Source organism: Pinus tabuliformis, chromosome 6 (genome assembly GCF_031772625.1).
Source record: "Pinus tabuliformis cultivar Carrire ecotype Pingquan chromosome 6, CPIR1, whole genome shotgun sequence".
Taxonomy (NCBI): Eukaryota; Viridiplantae; Streptophyta; class Pinopsida; order Pinales; family Pinaceae; genus Pinus; species Pinus tabuliformis.
Window position 1 is genome coordinate 1,894,941,500 of NC_142292.1, and position 18,390 is coordinate 1,894,959,889.

Sequence of the window (18,390 nt, forward strand, 5' to 3'; positions counted from 1 at the left end):
GAAAATAAGCTCCCCACCTAGGAATTTCTATAATACCCCTCTGTTCCTATGTAAATATCTTCTTGATTTTAGATTGAACTATTTTTAGTTGTGATGGCTAGGAAGCCATGATGGATTTCAATAAAGGTAAACAATGAAGTATGATGATGTAATAAATGAGATTTATTAATAAAAAAGAAAAATCTGGAAATTATTTGGGAAAGAAACACTAGAGTTAAGAGATTCTTCCCAGGATCTGGAAGCCAGCGTTGGTGGATGAAATCAAAATAATTCTCCCTTAGATAACTCCTAAAAATCACTGGGAGTTGGCTAATAAGATTTAATACGATGGGAGAGAATATCTATTAAATCCATTAGTTGTAGAAAAACACTACGTAAAGGTGAAATAAAGTGACGCAGGAGAGAAAGGTGGGCTTTAAAGAAAATGTAAAGAAATACTAGGCTCGTTGGATCGAAGACCAATGAAAAGTGAGATGCCACTAAGGAAAAATCTGGTAGGGAAGTAGAGCATAAAAATAGCTTATCTGGAATCAAGAGAGGATATTGATTCCATGGCAACGATATCTGAGCTCAAGGAGAACAGGTGTTGATGGTTCATGATTGGGTGGAAAGTGCTTTTCCCAAGTGTATTTTATAGTCAGTACATGATTAGAAATTTTGTGCATACATAGTCTGGAGATTAATTAAAGGTGCTAGAATATCTGTTTACTATTAGTTACAGATTCTGTGTCTACCTAGCTTGATGAATTTATTAAAGGGATGAAATGGAGGTAGAAGAATGAGTAGATACTATATGAAAATACTTGTTACATTGATTTATGTTTATATACAGATTGATATAAGTATTGTGTGATTATATCAAATATGTGAAATATGTGAATTAGTAGTTCCAGGATGATGACATTGAATATTTAATTTTGGCCATTCTTATTGATAATATATGCACATTAGACATTGCATTCTGTGATCATTTACTCTAATTTTAGCATTTATCTATACATGCATTAGATAATGGTTGCTAGAATAACTTACACCAGTGAAAGGATAGGTATATCCATGATTATTCGTAATTCTAACGGAGATTTTGTATTAATAATTATTATAATTAAAGATCACAGGTAATGACCCTATCTAGGTAAGATAGAGTTAGACATATTTTTATGAGTTGAGTCTGTAAGTGAGACCAGATTTAATATACCGAGGAGGTTTTTCATATAAACCCCAACCTGACAGTCACCTTGTGAGGCTGTATCATTTTCCGGATGAGGCTATGAAAGTTATGGAGGCCAAGATAAGTATGAAAACTACACTAAATATTTATATCTAGAAGACAAGCCTGTGTAGTTGGTTTGTCAAAAGTGAAAAAACACTTAAACTTGGGAAACCGAAAGCTAATTGTTGTGTATCATTGAGAAGTTGATGAAATCCTCCCTGTAAGTGTAATGGAAAACCTATCAAGATGGGGGGGGGCTACCATAAAGCGACTCTCAGTTAGCCAAATAAAACTTAGTCATGTCCTCTACATTTTAGGCATTATCCGAGATATAACAAGAAGATGACAAAAAAAAATAAAAAACCGAGCTCCTATGGAGATCATCTAGGGCCATATATGGCATCATATGGAACCTACTTACTCACATAAAATAAGCCTAGGATTTCCAATTTAGGAATAGCGAAAAAAACAACTCGGAGTATAAGAGAAGTTTTTTTTAGAAGTGGAGCGACTGCATGAGTTACCTAGATCTCTCCACCCATGCATGAAAGTTTCCTGGTAATATGGTAAGTATCTTATAGAGCAAGTATGGTTAACCATAAAATAATAATCTGGAACAATCTTGACTCAAAGCAATTTTAAATTGTAGAGAGGAAAAAATAACAATTTGTCATTATCCAACTATTGGTAAGCTAGTGCTTCTTCAAGCCAGAAGTTAAGGTGTGTATCTATATATATATCGAAATAAAGAAATAAAATATGTATATAAAATATTTTTCCTTGTATTAGAATCATACATTTAATTTATAGGAAGCATATAGAACTAATGATGTAAAACCGACCTTTTGTCTTACTATTAACCAAAAGCCAATGCGAAGAAAAACAACATGTATCATACATAGTACAAAATTAAGAAGAAAAACCAAGTGTATTGAATAACATAAAAGTCCGAGGGGTTTTAGTTTCCCTCCGGGAACCCCACTGTTATTATAAAATAAGATGTAAGTCATGGAGTGATTGGAGCTTTGTTCTACAAAATACATAAAGATAGCCAATGTGCAATTCAATATAAATCTAAAAATCCTATTCTGCGAGAGGCTATGGACCCAAAGGGTATTAGCTCTCAACATTAAAAATTGTAGAGGAAGTCAGTAATAATTGCAGCTTAGGATTCCTCGTGCACTAAAGGTATCAATCATCGAATGAGGACACCATGAAGAACAACCTGTTTTGTTGGAAGCCCAATTAGAGATTAAAATCTCTATCATTATATGGAGAAATAAAAACCAGAGGCGTTCGACATACCTGCAAATTAAAACATGGAGAGGGGCCAATTAGCTGAAATGGTGAGGGAAACAAGTTATGAAATAAAGATGAGAAGTGTATATGGAGGGGATATAAATAATAGTAAACACCTCCAGAATCTTTCTCCATGCCCCAAAATCCTCAGAATTATTATTAGGTGAACTAATACAGGGGCATTTTCTAAATAAAAGACAAAAGATATATAGGGAAACCTAGAGTATAAATTCATTACAACTAGCACTCTAGTTGTTCGAATCAAAAACAAAATTTATCTACACTATAAATTACAAAGAAAACCCCTTTCTCTTAATCATCATTGTTGAGAGAGGTAAAGGTAGGTAAAGAAGACATCAAATAAATCTTACCCAAAAACTAGTAGAAACACTTTCTTCTTGCTGGCACACGAATAAAGCTCCCTTGTGTGGAAAAAAATTGTGTACCACAAGAAAATTACTATTTCAACCAACATTAGTTTATAGAATAGTTAACAGTATGTTCACCTCCTATACAACACATACATGTAAATCACAAGAGGCGAGTAAAAATTCTAAATCAGGGAAAACAAGTCAGGTGAGGAACGAAATCATCATTCCCAAACGGATTTGACTTAGGAACCAAAGGTAAGAAGTGAATAGACTCGGCCACCAAATTAACCATAACCATAAATAGAGTATGAGAGACCAAGGTAAACCATTAGATTCATCATACAAATATGAGTTACAAATACTGGAAGCTAAGCGAAAAACAAAATACAGGAAAAGGTTGGATTGAAGAAAATATATATGTATCTCACCATTGCCATAGATCTAAGTAGAGTAGGATTCCATGAATCATAAATTGATTAGGGGAAGATATGTGGCAAACATCCTGATTTTTCCAGCTCAACGTATTGAATACATGACACCAATACCTACCAGAGAAAGGTCATAGACCGCAGATGATACCAGTACCAAAGTTTCTGGAAAACCTCCTGGCATCATTTAGAGAAAGCACAGATGGGAGGGAAACTAAGACACAGAGCAAGGACTAAGCAAAATGAGACAAACAATCCCTAACGATTAGGGTTAGCCATTTGAGTAGGTATCTCCACCCTTCGATCACTTCTATTAATCCCCACTGTCCATGCATTTAGAAACATATGCTACCATGTGAATACCACATGATGGTTAGGTGGAAGGGGTTACGTGGTGAGGATTGAGCCATGTATTTAGGAAAGGATCCCTAATTGAGAATTAAGTCTTTTTTTTTCCAGTTGTATCCTTCATTTAAACAATTATGTTTTATTATTGTTCAGAGTGGATTGATACTATAGGTATAACCATGAAATGAAAATTGACCTTGTCCTATGTTACAGAGAAAATAACATAGGATTAAATGTAGACTAGGGTTATAGTAATTTCCAAAAATGAAACTATGTATTATAGTCACCATATAAAATCCATCCATAGGTGAAAGGGGGGTCTTCCTAACCTCTTACAATATATTTCATGCAACCTAGTTCCAGGATAAGTGTAGATTAAACTAGACCTTTGGAAATTAATTGGTAATGAAGAAGAAGAGGGAGACTATATATATACTATATATTGCCAAATTCATTTAAAATTATTAAGGTTCATATACATGTTGTACAACATTAAGATGATATACAAGGACATAGATTACACCATACGTATATAAAGTAAGAAAAAAAAATCAAGGAATGGGTTCATTACGAAATGGTATCAAAGCAACAGTTTCAACACTTGGCTTGAAAGGAACCATCATGTTAAGATGAATTATCTTTATATAAGATGATGATATAGTTTGTGTTGTTTGGCAGGTACTTGAGTGAATTAGGTCAGAACAGAATGGCAAAAAAATATCCTCTAGCCGTTATAGTTGGGGAAGATTTATACATAGAGTTGGTGAAAGGAAGTATCCAACCAACCTCTTAGTTTACGAATTTTATTATAGATCTGCAACAACATTTGGCTCATCTTAGGAGCAGTAATGAACACTTGTTGAAATCTAGTGAAGAGAAAGAACGAATGATAAGAGAATTGACATAAAATTATAGTTATAGATTAAATGAACCTAAGGCACCAAAAAGAGCACATGTTGAGGTGGAGTCAGAGAAGTATGAAAGAAGAGGTGATTCTCGCAGGACTTATCCCAAAGCACAAAAGAGAAATAGGAAGATGGAACCACAAGGGGAGTTTTAGAAAATAGAACCTCGTAATTTTGATGGGGAAAAGGAGGAGGATGTAGAGGCTTGGATCCTAAACATGACCAAGTATTTTCAAGACTTTGAGTATGGTAGTAATATGACGACTAGATTGGCCATTTATCAACTGCAAGGCATAGCTTCTCTCTGGTTGGAAGAGGCTAAAAGTGTGCATACCTTGGAGGAAAAAAAATTATCTTGGGAGGAATTCCATATACATTTTAAGTGTTGATATCCGAATGAAGGAGACTATGATGATCATGCCTAAGAATTTCATGTGTTAAGGTTGGGACAACTAACAATGGATGTGTTTGTGGAAAAATTTACTAATTTGTTATGGTATGTACCTTAAATTAAAGAGGAAATCCAAAGTAAAACGTTTTTGAACTTCTTACCAGCACCTTATAAAGAAAGGATTGAGTTCGGCAATCCTAAGACAATGGATGAAGTAGTAAGAAAGGTGATATTATCCTATCAACAGTTCAAGAATAGGGTGGAAAGTTCAAAAACTTGGAAAGGTAAGGATAGAAATAAGAATGCAATGGGGTTGAAAATACATAAATCATCATATCTTAAAAACTTTGGAAAAGACCATCAATGAAGTAAATTCAACAAGGGGAATGGGAATCAACCAGCATAGTCTCAAACTAGGCCCAAACCCATGGACATCAACAATAAAAAGTCTATTGGGGGCAAGGATAGAGAAACATTGAAGTGTTGGGGGTGTGGAGAAGCACACCTATTGAGGGGCTTTTCACACAATCCTAGATCCATTCAAAAGATTCAAGTTGCTCATGAGGCAACAACAATGAATGATGTCTCCAGAAACATTCCCAAGATCAGTATCGCGCTGGAAGAAAGATATGTTGAGCATCAACCTACCATGATTGAGATGGAAGGTCCCATCTCAAACCAATGTGTTTCTAATTTAATTGATTGAGGGGCTAGCTTAATTTACATTAGTCCTAAAGTTGTGGAAAAATGTCGATTAAAATCTAAAAAATTCAAAAATGCCTCGTTGGTAGAGTTACAAACCAGAACAAAAGGAAAGGTAACTAGTCAAGTAAGACAGTGTCATATTAACTTAAATGGTTATTCCATTGAAAGAAATTTAGATAATCTTCGTTTAGGATCCTATGAAGTGTTAATATGCATGGAATCATTGGAGAAACAGGGAAAAATTATAAACTGCTTGGAGAAAACAGTAAGATGTGTGAGTCAGGATGGACAAACCTAGTTGATTAAAGGTATACCAAAAGCAATATCAGTCAAACAAATCTCAGATTTACAACTGAAAAGGAGTGCAATAAAAGGGTGTCAATTATACATGGTGCAGGTGGAAACAAATAAACAACAAACATAAAAGTAAAATTTAGAAACACTGGCAATTATTAGTGAATTTCGGGATGTTCTTCTAGAGGAAATTCCAAGGTTACCTCCTCGCATAGACATAGAATTTTCCATTGATTTAGTACCAGGTGCCACCCTAGTATCTAGAGGTCCTTATCAAATGAGTATACGAGAGTTACTAGAATTGAAGATGAAATTACATGGACTGTTAGATATGCGTTATATTAGACCGAGTGTCTCACCGTGGGGAGCCCTGTATTATTGGTCAAGAAAATGGATGGCACATTTAGAATGTGCATCGATTACTGACAATTGAACAAGTTAACAATAGAAAATAAATATATGTTACCTTGTATTGACTATCTATTAAATCAAGTGAGGGGAGAAACCATACTTTCAAATATCAATTTAAGAACTAGTTACCACTAGCTTCGAATAAAAGAGGAGGAAATTCACAAGACAACGTTTAGAACTAGATATGGTCACAATGAGTTTGTAGTTTTACCCTTTGGTCTTACCAATGCACCAACAACCTTTATGTGTTTAATAAACAATGTACTCTGTAAGTACCTTGATAAATTTATGTTTTTGTTTATAGATGACATTTTAGTGTATTCTTAGAATGAGGAAGAGCAAAAGGAACATATGAAATTAGTGCTACAAACTTTAAGAGAACATCAACTATATGCAAAGCTTAGAAAATGTGAGTTCTAGAAAGACATGATACAGTATTTGGGTCACGTCATTTCAATGGAGGGATTGGTTGTTGATCCTGAGAAGGTTAAATCTATTTTAAATTGGCCCATACCTAAGAATGTATTAGCCATCCGATCATTTATGTGAATCACAAGATATCATTGAATATTTATAGAAGGATTATTTAAATTGGGTTATCCTATTACATCCTTGAAAAAGAAGGGAATAATGTTTGAATGGACAAAAAAATGTCAGGGAAGATTTGATAAATTAAAACAATTACTAATAGAATCTCCTATATTGAAAGTTGTAAATCCAAACCAAGAATTCATTGTTTGCACTTATGCTTGTTTGGAAGAGCCTTGGGGGAGTTTTGATGTAGGAAAATTCAGTAGTAGCCTATGAGTCTTGGAAGTTGAAAACACATGAAAGGAATTATGTTGTATATGAATTGGAGTAGGAAACAATAATAAATGCTCTAAAGATGTGGAGACACTATCTGTTAGGAAAAAAATTCACTTTGGTGATAAATCATATCAGCCTGAAATATTTTTTTAGCTAACCAGATCTAAATGATAGACAAACATGGTGGATGGCTTTCCTTAGTGAGTTCGAGTTTGATATTAAACACATGAAAACCAAGGAAAATAAAATATTAGATGTCTTAAACAGACATGCACACACTTTGATGGGGACAACTGTGAGCAATTTTAGTACTAATTTTATGGAGGAGATTCAAATGAAATATAAAAGGATCGCAAATATCTAGAAATTCAACAAAAATTGCAGCAAACGAAAATTCCAGGATATGTTGAAAATTCAAAAAAAATGATAACTTATGGAAATAGATTATAAGTTCCCAATGTGAGTGCTACTAAACATATGATACTAAGTGAACGTCACAAGAAACCATATGGAGGCCATCTAGGATATCAAAAGATGATAACATCAGTAAGAAAGGAATTTTTTTGGTCAAGGATGAAAACAGAGGTGGAATAATACTTAGAAAAATGCTTAGAGTGTCAGCAAGTAAAGGTGGAACACCAACACCCTGTTGATTTGTTGAACCCACTACCAATTCTTGAATGGAAATGAGAAGTGATTCCATTGGATTTCATTATAGGATTAACAAAGATAAAATTTTAACATGACTCCATTATGGTGGTGGTGGACGTTTTGAGTAAAGCAACACATTTCATGCGAGTAAATTCTACTTATTAAATAAGACAGATTGCCAATATCTTCATGAAGGACATTTTTCGACTACATGGAGTGCCAAAGATGGTAGTGTTGGATAGGGATGTTAAGTTTACCTAAAATTTTTGGAAAGTCATGTTTGGGGGAATGGGAACTCAATTAAATTTCAGCACTGCGTATCACCCTCAAACCGATGGACGGACCAAGAGGACCAATCAAATTTTACAATATATTCTAAGAATGTATGTCATGGACAAACCTACCAAATGGCAGGATTTTCTGCATTTAGAAGAATTTCCATATGAAAAAATCTATCAAACTTCAACAAAGATGAGTCCTTTTGAAACTTTTTATGGAAGGATGTGTCATACAACTCTCAGTTGGAGTCAGTCGAAGGATAGGTTGATATTAGGACATGATGCCTTGGAGGAGATGGAATAGGTAGTATAAAATATTAGGCAGAACGTTAAAATATCTTAATAAAAGAATAAAATTTATGGGTACAAGAAGTGGATTCATAAATAATTTAAGATTGGAGATCATGCTTACTTAAGAGTAAAGCCTAGGAAAAGTACCTTAAGAACCAAGACCTCTGCAAAGTTAGCACCACGATTTTGTGGGCCTTTTGAAATCCTAGACATAATTGGTCTAGTAGCATATCAACTGGCTTTACCAAGCCATATTAATGTGCACAATATTTTTCATGCGTCTTTATTGAAAAACAATATGTCCACGATAATTCTCACATAATTGATTGGAATTTGATATAGGTGGAACTTGGAGGATACTTCCTTCGAGAACCACTTTATTATGAAACCAACTCACAAAAAGGTAGAAAAGGTAGATGAACGCCTTATAATTCAGCCTCTTCGAGGGGGAAACCTCATTTACATTGCACAAATGAACAATTCTTGGATGATACAAATGACAAAACCTCCTTTCTATATATAGGAGTCTAAGGGGTCACAATATAACCAAGCCAACCTAACAATAATAATATAAAGGTACAAAAATAACAATAGAGGGATTCCATGGGGCACAGTAATAACAACATGGGGACAATAGGGGCATAACAATATTAATAAGGGATACAACTACAATAGTAATGGGGGAATGACTAGTATTATAGGGACCTAACATGCCCCTCTCCTTCACAAAAGCATTGTCCTCAATGCTTGAGTAGTTCTAGATGCTTTTGTATAAAATTCTCATCCTCCCATGTGGAATATTCACTGGATAAGTTCTTCCACTTGATGAGATACTCTGAAATTGATCGATTTTGTAGCTGTTGAGTTCTTATTTCTGTGACTGCTTCTGGTCCCAATATAATTTTTCCTTCCTTTTCAAGTTCTGGAAATATTGTTTGAACTGGGAGCTTGTCACCTATAAACTTCTTTAAACATGAAACATGGAAAAATGGGTGCACTTGAGAAGCTCCAGGAAGCTCCAATTTGTATGCCATAGTACCAATCTTTTGCAACACCTTGTACAGACCATAATACTTTGGTGATAATTTATTATCCTTCTTAGCTTGCTTGAGGGACATTTGTTTATATGGTTGTAGCCGTAGGAATACCCAGTCACCTACATCAAAACTTCTTTCGCTGTGATGTTGATTTTCCTGTTGTTTCATTCTATTCTGCGCCAACATGAGGTTATCCTTTAAGAGTTGGATAACTTGTTGTTGATGCTCGATGTGATATTCCATTGCTTGAACCTTAGAATTTTCTCTTAAATATGATGTGATGGATGGTGGCTGATATCCATAAGGTGCCATAAATGGGGTCATTTTTGTTGCAGTATGGAAGGAAGTGTTATACAACCATTCATCCAGAGGAAACCATTTGACCCATTGTGTCTGTTTATCATATACAAAGCAACGAAGATATCCTTCCAAACATTTGTTTACTATCTCAATTTGCCCATCAGATTGAGGATGATAAGATAAGCTATGAGCTTACTGAGTACCAAGACAAGAAAATAATTCTATCCAAAAATTTCCAATGAAAATGGGATCTCTATTACTTACAATAATCTTGGGTTTCCACGTCGCTTTTGAATTGTTTCCATAAATGCAGTAGAAACTGTACTGGCTGTAAATGGATGCGATAATGCATAAAAGTGTGCATATTTGGTAAGTCTATCAACTACCACCATGATGACACTCTTTCCCTCAGAATTGGGTAAACCTGTGATAAAATCCATTGAACCCTCCTCCCAACGTTGGCTTGGAATGGATAAAGGTTGTAATAGACCTGGGGTCTTAATTGTTTCAACTTTATTTTGTTGGCAAACCAAACATTCCACCACAAACTTTTGAATATCCGATTTAAGGCCATCCCAAAAAAATTCCTTCTTAACCCTGTGGTAAGTTTTTAAAATACTAAGGGCCCTTGTAAGGGAGAAGTGTGCAATTCCATAAGAATTTTTTGTTTGAGTTGGCAATTCTTACAGAGGTATAAGCGATCTTTGTACCATAAGTAATGTGTGAGATGTACTGGAATCTTGTTGTAACTTTCGAATAAGTGCCCACACTTCTTCGTCATTCTTCCATTACGCCTTTGCTTCGTTTATCCAATCTATTTGGATAATAGAAATGGCACACAACAATGCTTCCACATCCTCATCCTTTCTTGAGAGTGCATCTGCCATAACATTTTGCTTCCCTTTTTTGTAGATGATTTCAAAGTCATAACCCAACATCTTTGTGACCCATTTTCATTGCTCTTCAGAGGATAATCTTTGTTCTAAAAAGTATTTAAGGCTATCATGATCCGTTTTTACCTTGAAGTGTCTTCCCATTATGTAGGGTCACCATTTCTTAAGTTCATGTAGTATTTCCAACATTTCCTTTTCATAAATAGCTTTGTGTAAATACTTTCCCTTGATTGGATGACTTTCAAAAGCAATAGGTATTTCATCTTGCATTAAAACAACACCAATTCTATTTCCTGAAGCATCGCATTCCACAATAAAGGTTTTCGTGAAGTTTAGTGTAGCTAAGACCGGTGCTTAGCGCATTGCCTCTTTAAGATGTTCGAAGGCCTTTGTTGTTTCTGGAGTCCATGAAAATGCATTTTTCTTCAACAATGTTGTTAGAGGTGTTGCTATTCTCCCATAATTCTTAACAAACCTACGATAATACCCTATTAACCCGAGAAATCCTCACAGATGCTTTATGGCTGTGGGGATTTTCCATTCCTTAATGGCTTTAATTTTGCTGGGGTCTACCTTAACTCCTTCATGAGATACAATATGACCCAGATATTCCACCTCTTGTACTCCAAAGAAACATTTGAATATTTTTACATATAATTGTTTCTCCTCCAATAGTTGTAGCACCCTGTCAACATGTTCAACAGATCCTTCCAAGACTTGCTGTAGATTAGTATATCATCAAAAAATACTAACACAAATTTTCTAAGGAAGGGTTTGAAAATGGAATTCATCAAACCTTGAAATGTAGAAGGTGCATTGGTAAGGCCAAAAGGCATGACCAAAAATTCATAATGACCCTCATGAGTTCTAAATGCTGTTTTTGGAATGTCTTATGTCTTCATTCTGATTTGATGATATCCTGAACAAAGATCCAACATGGTGAAGTAAATTGATCCATGCAATTCATCCAATAATTCATCAATGATAGGAATGGGAAACTTATATTTGATAGTGAGCTTGTTGAGCTCCCTATAATCTCGACACATGCGCCATGATCCATCCTTCTTGTGCACCAATACAACTGGAGCAGAGAAAGAACTTTGACTAGGTTGAATTATACCAGCCTCTAGCATTTCTGCAACCATACATTCAATTTCACTCTTTTGGGCATAGAGATATCTGTACGGCCTAATGTTTGGAGGAGCACTTCCTGGAATCAAATGAATAGCATGATCATGGTCAGGAATAGGTGGGAGACCTTTGGGAGTCTCAAATACCTTGGAATGATTGTCCAAGACTTTTTGGAGATCTGGAGAAATAGATGATTTCGATGTGGAAACATCTAGCGAACATAATTGTGCAATTACACCTCTTTGTTCCTTTTTTAGAAGCTTTGTCATACCGTTAGGGCTGATTTTCTTTCCGGGTTTCCCTGCAATACCCCTTATTAAAATTCCTTTCCTTCCGTAGAAAATTTCATGAAAAATTCTTGAAAATTAAAAGCTATTGTACCTAAGGATTGTAGCCATTGGACTCCTAATACAACATCAACACCTCCCATTGGAGTGGAAAGCATTAGGCTATTCAATACATATTCTCCCATGGGTAGCTTGATATTATGGCACTTTCCAGAACAATTTATGGTTCCTCCACTTGCAACCATCACTTGACACTTCGGTGCTGGATATAGGAAGCAATTCAATTCTTTTGCTATCTTACAATGAATAAAATTGTGGGTACTTCCTGAATCAATCAACACTATTACTTTTCTCTTATCGATATGTCCTTCTATCTTGATAGATTGAGGAGTGGTAATTCCAGCCAATGCATTACAAGATATGGTCGAATTCATTAACTATTTATCTAGGGTTTGTTCTTGGAATATATCCTCTTCTTTTTACATTTATTGTTCGTTTTCTTCCTCCTCTTCACAATCTATGTAGAATAATTTCTTCTTAGCACACTTATGACCTTTAGTGTATTTTCTATCACAACTGTAACAAAGCCCTTTTGCTATTTTTTCTTCCAATTGTTGTGGTGTCAACCTTATAGGTTGTGGAAGGCTAGGGGCAACAACACTTCCATCTTTATAGTTGTGAGCGGTAGGCTTCCTCGTTGCCATAATTTTGCTTTCCATTTTTCTTACTAACATGAATGACTTCTCCAATGAATCAGGTTTCCAAAGGCAAACCTCATGTTGGATATTATCCTTTAAAGTGCCTATGAACACATTAATCCTATGCTCCTCTGGAATATCTTTTACCCTTATGTTCAATTTTTGGAAGTCCCCAATGTGCTCCATCATTGAACCCTTTTGTTTGAGACTTATCAATTGGCTAAAAAAGGTGTTACTTTTTGTATCCTCATAATGTGTTGTCATTTCTTCCGTAAAAATTGCCCAAGCAACAATTTGCTTAAGAGAGCAAAGCCATCGATACCATACAAATTGATTTGGTTCCAAATATAAAGTTTCAATACGTACCTTTTGTGTGTTTTGCACATTATGGAGATCGAAAAATTGCTCCATTTGTATTATCCATGTTGCGGGATCCTTGCCATCAAACTTCTTCATACCAATTTTTGGAATATGGTGGTTCTTTGATCCAATATTAGAGTCTATGAAATCATGATTAACATTTATTTTGTTCTCATCATGAGTTTTATTTACTACCTTTCACCATTAGTAAGCATTTCTTGTAGAAACTTTGTCAAATCTGTCTTCAAATCTTCCATTCCTATCTTCATATATGTCTTCAAATCTATCTTCAAATCGTCCATCTTAGCTTCCACATCATTCATCTTAGCTTCCACACCATACATCTTAGCTTCCACATCCTTCTTTAAACCATCCATCTTAGATTCTATTACTTCTTGTGTGAGTGACATTTGTTGCACTTGGTCTCGTAATTTTGATATATCATGTTGCATTTCTTCCTCTTCTTCATGAGTCATGCTAGAGCTTTCAGGTTGCTTACTAGATGTTTTAATTTTCTTTCATCGGGGCATTAATTATCGATAATAATGCTTTACTATGCCCTTTGAATTCATTCAAACTAATTTTTCAAACCAAGCTTATGTAAAAATAAAAAATAAAACTACACACTTTTTTTTCATTTTGTAGGAGCTCGATATTGAATCTAACGTATCTCTTTAATTTCAGATAAACCAGTTCTGAAATTCTGATATACAGTATCCCTCTGCGTCCTCTTTCCAGTGCCACCAGTTTGATCAAATTTAGATTCTCCAAGAAAGAGTTATGCACAATCTCCCAAGATGGCCTAATTATATACCTTTTTAGAAGAGCGAAATTGTATGAAGTGCCACGTTTCACTTTTTTGACCTTCGGATCAAAAAAATATACACAGGAAACTACAGCTTGTCCTCTTTCTATAACTTCTTACGAAATTTTAATCTGATTCTTAGAACAAAAGTTATGAGGATTTTCCCTAGGTCACCTGTTTGGAATGTAATTTGGGAGTCTGCAAAAAGGTAAACTTCCTCAGATCATATCTCGGCAAATATAGCACAAAAAACTATGAAATTCAAACCCGAGGTTCAGAATGATTTCGTCCCAAAAGTGTTTTTTTTATATCGTCTGAAACGTTGCAGAAAAAAGTTATAGCGCAAATGCCACGATAACCTGTTTGGAGTAGCGAAACCCTAGAATCCAAAGCTCTGATATCAAATGTTATGAAAGCAACTCACAAAAAGATAGAAAAGATAGATGAAAACCTTATAATTCAGCCTCTTCGAGGGGGAAACCTCCTTTACATTACGCCTTATAATTCTTGGATGATTCAAATGACAAAACCTCCTTTCTATATATAGGAGTCTAAGGGGTCACAATATAACCAAGCTGACCTAACAATAATAATATAAAGGCACAAAAATAACAATAAAGTTATTCTATGGGGCACAATAATAACAATATGGGGACAATAGGGGCACAACAATATTAATAAGGGATACAACTACAATAGTAATGGGGGAATCATTATTATTATAAGGACCTAACACACTTTGGAATTTTAGATCAGAAAGAGATCTTGCTCTGGAATCGGGTCATCACTCAGGCTACAGTGTAGTGGAGGCACTTTGCACCTGATGAGGCTACCTAGGAGCGACAGGATGCAATGAAAGAAGCTTATCCAAATTTGTTTAAGGAAAAGTACAAATGAACAATAAATATCGAAGATGGTGTTAATTTAAAAAGAGGGGGGAGATGCAATACCCCTCTATTCCTATGTAAATATCTTTCTTCTTTTAGATTGAACTATTTTTAGTTATGATGGATAGGAAGCCATGATGGATTTGAATAAAGGTAAACAATGAAGTATGATGATGTAATAAATGAGATTTATTAGTAAACAAGAAAAATTTGGAAATTACTTGGGAAAGAAACACTAGAATTAAGAGATTTGCTAGGATCCGGAAACTAGTGTTGGTAGATGAGATCAAAATAATTTTCCCTTAGACAACTCCTAAAAATACCTAGAAATTGGCCAATAAGATTTAATACGATGGGAGAGAAAATCTATTAAATACCCCAGTTGTAGATAAATGGTGAGTAAATGTGGAATAAAGTGTCACATGAGAGAAAGACAGGCTTTAAAGAAAAAGTAAAGAAATCCTAGGCTAGTGGGTTGGTGGACCCATGAAAAGCAAAATGCCGCTAAGGAAAAATATGCTAGGGAAGTAGTGTATAAAAACACATTATCTCGAATCAAGAAACGTTGTTGATTCCATGGCAACGATATCTTAGCTCGAGGGGCACAGGTGGTGATGGTTCATATTTGATGGAAAGTGGTTTTCCCAAGTGGATTTTCCAATTGGTACATAGTTAGAATTATTTTTTCTATTATTTTGCAAAATTTTGTGTGTACGTAGTTTAAAGATTATTTAGAGGTGCTGGAAATTATGTTTACTATTAGTTACAAATTCTGTGTCTATGTAGTCTGATGTATTTATTAAAGGGATGAAATCGAGGTAGAAGAATGAGCATATACTATATCAAAACCTTTGTTAGATTTATTTCTATTTATACACGGATTGATATATAAGTATTGTGTGATAAGATCAAATATGTGAAAAATGTGAATAGTAGTTGCAGGAAGCATGACACTGTGTATTTAATTCTAGTGATTCTTATTGATAATATATGCATAGTAAACACTGCATTATGTGATCATTTACTTTGATTTTAACATTTATCTATACATGCATTAGATAATGGTTTCTGAAATAAATTACAACGTTGATAGGATAGGTATATCCATGACTATTTGAAATTATGACAAAGATTTTAAATTAATATTTATTATAGTTAACGCTCACATATAATAACAATATATAGGTAAGATAGCGTTAGATAGTTTTTTGTGAGTTTAGTCTCTAAGAGAGACTAGATTTAATATGCCAAGGAAGTTTTTTGTATAAACCCCAACCCCACAGTCACCTTGTGAGACTATATCATTTTTCGGATGAGGGTGTGCATGTTATGGAAACAAAGATAAGTCTAACAACCACCCTAAAGATTTATAGTTGGAAGATAGGCATGTGTAGTTGGTCTATTAAAGAAAAAACACACACTTAAACTTGGGAAGCTAGGAACTAATGGTCATGGCTCATTGAGAAGTTGATGAAATCCTCTCCATAAGGGCACTCAAAAACATAGCAAGATGGGGGGGAGAAATTCCATAAAGAAACACTCAGTTAGCCAAATAAAACATGACCATGTCCTTCGTAATTTAGGAACTATGTGAGATATAAGAAGAAGATGAGAAAAAAGGAGAAAAAACTGAGCTCCTATGGAGATCATCCAAGGCCAGGTCTGCCATCATATGGAACCTACTTTCTCACATAAAAGAAGCCTAGGAATCTGAATTGAGGACTAGTGACAAAAAACAACTCGGAGTATAAAAGATAAGTTTGTTTTTAGAAGTGGAGAGATTGTGTGAGTTACCCATATCTTTCCACCCATGCGTGACAGTTTCCAGGTAATATGGTATATTATCTTACATAGTGACTACAGCTAACCATAAAAGGACAATATGGAACCATCTTGACTCAAAGAAATTTGAAATTGTAGATAGGAAAAAAAAAATAATCTCTCATTATCCAGCTATTGGTAATCTAGTGCTACTTCAAACCATAAGTTAAGGTCAATATATCTATATATCTAAGAAATTCAAGATCTAGTAGAACATAATAAAGAAATAACATATGTATATAAAATATTTTTCCTTGCAGTAGAACCATAGAATGAATTTCTAGGTGGGATACAAAATGCACAAAACTAATTATGTAAAACTGACATTCTTGCTTACTATTAACCGAAAGAGAATGCGAAGAAAAAAACATGCATCATACATAGTACATAGTTAAGAAGAAAAAACAAGTGTGTTGAATAATAGAAAATTCTGGGGGGGTTTTAGGTTTTGTCCAAGAATGTTAGTGGTGTTATAAAATAAGTTGTAAGTCACAGTCCGAAGTGGCTAGAGCTCTGTTATACAAAATACATAAAGAGAACCAATGTGTAATTAAAATAAAGCTAAAAATCCTATGCTGTGAGAGCTTATGGACCCAAAGTGTATTACCTCTCAACATTAAAAGTTTTAGAGCATGTGAAATAGAATTCTAGCCCATGATTCCTAATGCACTAAAAGGTGTCAATCAGTTAATAAGAGTGCCATGAAGACCAACCTATCATGTTGGAAGCCAAGTTCGAAAAGGAAAAACTCTGTTAGTATATGGAGACAAAAAGCCCAGAGGTGTTCAACATATCCGCAAATCAAAACATGGAGAGGGGCCAGTGAGCCGAAATGGTGAGGGAAACATGTTATGAATTAAAGATTAGTGTATATGGAGGGGATATACTTGACAATGAACACCTCTAAAATATTCTTTTCTGTACCAAAATCCTTGGAATTATTATGAGGCAAACTAGTACACGGGAATTTTCTAAATAAAACACAAAAGAAATAAAGAGTATATTAGAGTATAAGTTCATTACAACCAGCACTCTAGTTGTTCGAATAAAAAATAAAAAATGTGTACACTATAAATTACAAAGAAAACCTCTTTCTCTTAATCACCCTTGTTGAGAGAGGTAAAGGGAGGTAAAAAAGAAATCAGTTAAATCTTACCCAAAACTTGGCAGAAACCCTTTCTTCTTGTTGACATTCGGATGGAGCTCCCTTCTGTGGAAAAAAATTGTGTACCACAAGGAAATAGTATTTCATCCAACATTAATTTGTAGAACAGTTAACGGTATGTTCACCTCCTATATAGTACATACCTGTCAACCACAAGAGGCGAGTAAAAATTATGGAATAGTGACAATGAGTTGGGTGAGTAATGAAATCATCATACCCAATGGGATTTGACTTAGGAACTAGAGGTAAGAAGTGAATAGACTCGGCCACCAAGTGCACCTCTGACCATTATTAAATAGAGTAAGAGAGACAGGGCCAAACCATTAGCTTCATCATACAATCTTGAGTCGAAAATACTAGAAACTAAGTGAAAAATGAAATAAATAAATAAAGGGTTGACAAAAAAAACATATACACCTCACCATCACCATAGCTCTAAGTAGAATAGGATGTCATGAATCCAAAATACATGAGGGGAAGATAGGTTCCAAACATACCTGGTTTTCCAGCACAACATATTGAAGATGTGACACCAATGCCTACTAGAGAAAGGTCACAGATGCTAGAAGCTACTAGTACTAGAGTTTCTCGAAAACCTCCTGGAAGTATTTAGA